This window comes from Rhinolophus hipposideros (genome assembly GCF_964194185.1).
Source record: "Rhinolophus hipposideros genome assembly, chromosome: 9".
NCBI classification, from domain to species: Eukaryota; Metazoa; Chordata; class Mammalia; order Chiroptera; family Rhinolophidae; genus Rhinolophus; species Rhinolophus hipposideros.
The window spans coordinates 49,577,074-49,584,158 of NC_138055.1; the positions used below are offsets into that span (position 1 = coordinate 49,577,074).

At 41.5% G+C, this 7,085-nt stretch overlaps 1 long non-coding RNA gene across 1 annotated transcript in view; it reads right to left on the reverse strand.

Annotated features, from left to right (window-relative positions):
- Positions 1–3,824: 3,824 nt before the first annotated feature.
- The window catches only part of LOC308502527, a 17,771-nt gene continuing 14,510 nt past the window's right edge, over positions 3,825–7,085 (reverse strand). Inside the window, exons 2-3 of the long non-coding RNA XR_013994046.1 lie at positions 6,458–6,541; positions 3,825–5,208 (exon numbers count right to left, since the gene is read on the reverse strand). This is a non-coding gene — a long non-coding RNA (uncharacterized lncRNA). The remainder of the gene's footprint in view (positions 5,209–6,457; positions 6,542–7,085) is intronic.

Genomic DNA, 7,085 nt, shown 5'->3' on the forward strand with positions numbered 1-7,085 from the left:
CTCTTAGTAGGTAAGTAGAAATGTCAAATGAGGGCAATAACAAAGTACAATTTACTGTTTGGTACCATTTCCCAAAAACACAATTGAGAAGTATAATCTGGAAAATTGTAAATAGAATTCAGTTTCTTCTATTTTCTGTTTGGAGTCTGGTATTTCTCCTAACTAATTACATTTACATGATCTGTTTGTTAATTGTTTAGAAGCAGCTGGTCCAAAATAAATGGAGTCAATGATAGTAATTTGCATATGTTATTTTATTATAATTAAAGTTCCAGAAACAAGTTTGAATCTTCACAGTGTCGAGCAGTTACGTAAAACTACATTTTATACAATGTGCTCATGGAAATGTTGACATGTTGAATTTGTCCAATTTCCTAGAACCTTAAAGTTAACTAGAATTTTCAGCACTCCACTGTGGGGAAAAAAAGGAGCAAGTCATTAGAAAACATTGACAACTGAGTTATTAAAAACAAAATAAAACTTCTTTCTAGAAGCAGTACACATTCAACTTCAAACTCTTGTAATTAAAGAGAGGCACTCAGGCCTGTAAATAAAAATACATAAGAAGATTCAGTTTTAAGCAGTATAAGGATGGATGAGGCATGTTTAAAAATTCAGCTGGCATCAGAATGGAAACAGAGTCCTCTGGTACTCAGATAACCAGAGAAATCCATTAATCCCGGTAGCCTGAACAATCCAAATATGCAAGTGGGTTAGGATTTGTTTTTATCCCAATCTTACTGTTTTGATAGTAATAGCTACCATATATTGAATATTATCACATGCTTTAATGTATTATATAAATTACTTAATCTTCACAATAACTCCATGGATTAGTTTTATAAACAAAAATCTGGAGACATCTTTTTAAAGAAATTTGAAGAGAGTTTATTCCGGTGACGATTTGCAAACTGGAAAACCCAGTCCTCAGTATGAACTGAGAATACGTTCCTAAATGGAGGGGATAGAGCAGGGTTTATAAAGGCAAAAGTTGCAAGGAGCTGATGATCAAAGACGTGGGTTGCTAGGGGAAACAAGATAATAAACGTACATCATTTGTTTTCTGATTGGTGGTGGCCACTGGACTTTCAATAATTGGCTGACGTGGTGATTGAACAAGTGAAGTCGTGAGGTGAGAACAATGGGTAATATATGATGAAGCTTTTGTCAAGTCCTGGTGTCAGCTCAGGCCTGTAGAACAAAAAGGTTGCCTTCGATCACACAATCATAGTACAGGGAGTATTATTTAACATAACAACGATGCAAGGCGTACAATTTATCAAACAGTACAATCAGCACTGGGGTGGGGGGGGGTGGATTGTTGGCTCTGCAGGCAGTTCCTGCATAGTTATGCTCTGAAAGCAGCTTCAGAACTCAAGTGGCAAAAATCCAAATTTTGCGTCACAAGTTATGATATTAAAGTTCTTATAAGTCATCAGTTTCCTAGGGCTGACATGACAAAGTACCCTCAATTGGGTGGCTTAAACAACAGAAATTTATTTTCTCACAGTTCTGGAGGAGTTCTAGGAAGTCCAAGATCAAAGTGTCCGCAGGGTTGTTCTTTCTGAGATTTGTGAAGAAAAGAGCTGTTCCAAGCCTCTCTCCATGGCTTGCAGATGTTCATCTTCTCCCTGTGTCTTCACATCATCACCCCTCTATATGTGTCTGTGTCCAAATTTCTTAGAAGGATACCAGTCATATTGGACCAGGCCCCATCCATCCTAATATTCTCGTTTTTACGTAATTATCTCTTTAAAGACCCAACCTCCAAATATGGTCACGTTCTGGACACCCTGCCTCCAAATACAGTACTAGGGGTTAGGACTTTGGCACATGAATTCTGGGGGAAGACACATAAAACCAATTACAGATATGTATTTCCCATTTTACAGCTGCGGAAATAGGCTCGGAAATACTGCTACTTGTCCAAAGTCTCTAGTTAGTGGTAGCAGAGTCCAGACAAGCTTAGATCTATTGAATCCCAAAGCCCAGCTGTCATTTATGACACTACTGCCCTTAATAATAATCAGATGGATCTTTGTCCACCATTGTCGCCACCCAATTTCCGGCTCCCACACCCCCAGGGGCTTTATTACCTTCCGCCAACTACTCCTCCCACATTAACCTCCTGTCATTCCCACTCTCACCTCCCCAAAGTCCAATGTCCTAGCCAGGCCTTTCCTCCCAGGAGGATGTCTGAGTCGGTCCCTAGCCTGATTCCCAGTTTCCACCACCCTGTTTCCATCTTCATTTCCCAAACACTCACAAGTGAAATTCCACCGCCTTTCTCTGAATCACATTTATTCTATATTTCCCAAAGGCTCTCTGGGCCTCCAACATCTCAACCCACCAACTAATAAATTAATCCATGATAATGAACTCGGGAGAACATATACAGGCCTCCAAAGTAATGTGTGTGTTCACTGCATACCTATCCATCTCTCACAACTCACGTCCTTCATGAGCCTTTCCTACCGCCCCACACACCCCTTCCCATAGACCAACTTACCCCTCCCTCATGCCCCACAAGCCCCAGATAGACTTCTGTCAGACACCAGCAATATCTTAGTGTGGGAGTTTATTTTCACATCTGTCTCTCCTCCAGACTGTGAAGTAGAAGCTGTATCTTACTTGTCTCTGAATTCTGTGTTTGGTATTTTTCCTGGTACTCATCGGTGAGTATTTAATAAACACTTGATGAAGGAGTGAATGAATGAATTCTCCACCCTACACCTTGAGATACTTTCCCCAGCCAGCCAAATGGTGCATAAATTTATAACATTAGCTATTATGAGATTTTCTTCCTTTGGTTTAAGAGTTTGTGCCCTATTAAAGGAGGGAGGCTCTTTGGTTGTTTAAGCCTCAGTGTGAATGATTTCCTCAGGAGGAGGTGGGTGGAAATATTAGAAAAGATGATTGCTTGAGGAGCCTAATACAGGGTGAGGGAGGGGAAGATACAGAAAGATAGATCAAAAGACTAGAGGAGCTTTTCCTCTTTAACAGCTTTTCTGAGCAGCAGCTCTGGTTGCCATAGCAACAGCAGCAATTTGTGGTCCTTACTTCCAGCTTCCTACCTGCTGGTGAGGAGGATCTGAATGCCACAACCTCTTAACCCAGCAGGGAATTCTCCTGGCATCTCTTGAGAGCGAGAGCCTGGGTAAGACTCAGGGAGAGGCAGCCTGGGCTGGAACAGCAAAGGGCTGGCGAAGGGAAGAAGCTGAATAGCAAGGCAGACCAGTTAGCTATTCCCATGTAGCAAACCACACTGCTGCCGGGAGACAAAGGCTCACGGGTGGGCACCCGTGACACAGGAGGGGCAGTCAGCAAATAATCACAGCTGAGTCAAGAGTTCTCAGAGCTGATTACTTAGAGATCCTCTGGCTTAACTGATTTTTTAAGACCTTCTGAGTGCAAAATTGGGAGCCTCACATAATAAAGGCAATTTTCAAAGGACAGCTGCTTGCTCAAGTGGACACCCCACACACAACTGTTTACTGGAACTTCTAATGACTTATTCTTCTCAACCAAGCCAGAAAATATTTTTTCTAAACAAGAAGTAGGAAGAATGCCAGATCTATGAATAGGAGTTTGGGCACGAGAGTGTCGCTATAGCGTGTAATTAGTAGTCTTCCTAATCAAATCAGCAGCTTTATTGCAAGATTTGCCCATTTCTGCTGCAGACATATGAGTTGGAAATGCTACCATCTTTCTAGGTTCTTCTTCCCACTTATTCTTCACCTTGGGCATAACTCAAATCAATAGTATGGTTTTGCAAGGTATGAGGAAGGGGGAGGATTAGAGGTAATCATAAATTACATTTAATACATGTATTAATCAATTTTATTTATTTATTGCTGAGTAACAACCCCAAATGAAGCCATAAAGAAATTGTGAATTCAGAAAAAAATATATTTGGGCTTATAAAGGTTTTCTTTTACAGAGAATTATTTTTTCTGTCAACACCAAAGGGAAAACTTATCCAAACAATTCCTAGAGTTGATCAGTGTTCATTAAGGAAAAAAAAACAGCAGAACCATGTAATTTCATGGCAACTCCCCCAAGTGCAGCCTCTCATTACCAGCAAGAAGCCAAATAATTTACTTAGCAACTCTGGTGCTGGCATTTAGCCTTTGTCTTTCTCACATCTGGAGCTCCAAGTATGATGCATTTAATAAACATGTATATAAGCCAGTAATTTATTTCTGGCATTACTTTTGCCTCTTTTCACACCAAACTTCGTTCATGGGGAGGAAACATGTTAACTGTCTCATTGTTAAGTGATCTTTCTTACTATGTTGTTATGAGATTTTACAAAGCAAGAGAAGGAGCATAATCTTAGACATCAACCTAGTGTAAGCTATAGGTTGCCTTTTGTACAACAGTCAGATGGGAAGCCTCAAGCGAAGGAGGGATGGGAGGGAGATTCCTCTCGAAACATTCCCTGAATCCTCCCCGAGTCCAAACAACCTCAGGACATCTGATCTACCTCATGACCTCTTGATGACAATGCGTAGTGTTTCATTTTACTGCTACATATTAAGATAGAAAATCAAATAGAGCTAATTTGATTTGGTTTATGAACATTTTATGTAAAACCACAGGCAGATGGAGATGCCAGATAGTTACAGAACAACCGAAGACTGTTTGCTGTGTCTTCAAAAACAGATTCACTTGACAAAATTTAAAAGGATTTTCTTTGCATAAGAATGTCATCCCTGTATCCACATGTCCCCATTGACTCCCTGAGGGATAGAATGTCCCAGAGGTTACTCTCCAGAAGACAGGAGGTCAGCTCATCAGGGGAAGGCAGGGAGATGGATTCCGTGGTATGAGATGGTGAACAGACACCTACACCAGCAAGAAGCAGCAGCCAGATTCTCCTCTAGCTCCGCCACCAACAAAGTCCATCAGGTAACCTGAATCTGAGTCTTTGAATCACTTAGCTATTGCCATGTAGCAAAGCACAGCCAAAGCTGGTAGCTAAAAACAATATGCACTTACGATTTCTCACTAATCCATGGCTCGGTGGTTCTGCTGATCTGGGACAGGCTCAGCTGAGCTCCACTGGGGTGTTTTGCTCATCCATCTGGGGTCAGTTGGCAGATCAGTTGGGGGCTGGTAGTTCTAGGAAAGCTTCAGCTACGACAAACTGGTTCTGCTTCATGCAGTTTATCTCATCCTCTAGCAGGCTAGCCCAGGGTCGTTCTTCTGGTGGTGGGGGAGTTACAGAGGAAGAGAGGGAGAAAGAGAGAAGGGAAGGGAACATGAGAGTTAGGCTCAGAATGGCCATCTGACACATCTTCCACATTCTCTTGGCCTCACCTTTTCACAGGGCTGTCCTGAATACTAAATGAGATGGTCCCTGTGTAGACTTTATATATCATGAAGTGTCATAAAGCAGATATAATGTAATAAAACATCCACTGACGTGTCCTGCCTTAGCGCTGTCCTTTGTAAGATACAGCAACTTACTCCCTCACTAGAGATGAAGTCAGCAATGACATTAGGGACAGAGAATGTCATGTGAGATAGTTTATGGATGTACGTCCTTTGCCTTGTTCCACAAAGCTTTGAGGTAGCTTGCCTACTATACCAGCTACCTACAAATACCAGCATCGTATAAATAAGAACAAGGCATTAGACTAGGAAAATATAACTGATACGTAGAAAATCAAGACACAGGGTTAGGGGTAGTAAGAGACACTACACTAAATATGCAAACCATAAGGATCATATCATGACGATATTCATATATTTGGTTCTGTATTTCCTAGAAGTAAGAAGAGATGTGTTTCCCCAAATGTGGTACACAGTTGATCTGCGGTGGTACAAGGCTGCCAGCATGCGCCCCCACCCTCTGTACTACTGGCTCAGAGGCCCTTCAGCAGGTAGCAGTGAAATGTGCTTCCTATGCAGTCTCGCCTCACCCCACTGAATGCTGGATATTGCTGGGAGGTGAGCAAGAAGCACTCTGGGCCCTCAGCTGCCCAGTGTGCAGCTCTCCACCCCAGGCCGGCAGCAGGGATTGTGTGCAGGCTGTGCTAAGAACTGGATTTCTGAAACAAGATGAAGGGCAAGTGATAGGGGTTTTTCCTTTCATGCCAGTGACGTAATGTTCCCTTTTTAAATAAATTTAAGTTTTTCAAAGTAAGTCCATACAGATAGCAATATGAATTAAGCATGCGGATGATGTATACTCCATAGGTAAGGCAAACTTGTGCAGGTATTATGTAAATGCCTGGAGTTTGGGAAGTAGTCTCTGCTGGGACATCCATTGAACTTTCCGAGATGAGCTAGTAGCAAATGTCTCTCTGACTGTAGTCTGTGCACTGTAGGGGCCATGTAAAACTGGCGCCATGCAGGAAGAAAACAGTGCAAGTTATATCTACATGTGCTACAATCTGAAAGGAGTCAGGCTGTAATACTATGTAAATATCCCAATTGACACAAACCTCACCTGTTTGGTCAACTTGCCAGATGGTCCCTGCCTGGGTCGCCCCCTGTGGTCCTCTGGGCATCTTGGGGGAAAAGTGTAATTTCCCTAAGGAGAGAGTTGACACATTTTTTTGTTCACTTTCACCAAAGGGCCATATGTTACAGTTCAAATGTGTCTAATTAAGTGGATGTGTGGACTGTAGCATCTGGTTTTGACTAAACTAACTCATAAAATGGAGAGGATTAAAGACAGTATTAGCAGTACACACAAGCACACAAAAAGAAAATGGCAGAGCCTGTGCTTCTCTGATTCTTAGAACACACAGCTTTCTATCAGCCACATGAGGTAAAACAAGGATCTGACAGAAAGCAACTGCCACATTTAAAATTAATAAAAAGACAGCCTAAACTATAGATTTACTTCCACTCTTTTTCCTTATGAACCTTGCCTTGAGTTTATATTGTGCCTTTGATATTGGCTAATGGGAGCATAAAGCTGTCAGGATTAGCAAGACATTTTTAACAGGAAGCAGCCTGAACATTCATTGCTGTAGATGAGCAATATTATTCTATTAATGAATAAAATAAAACAAAAGGCATTTATTTCATCTTTATCATCCTTTTAAATTGTTTTTTAGGTATGCTTTATA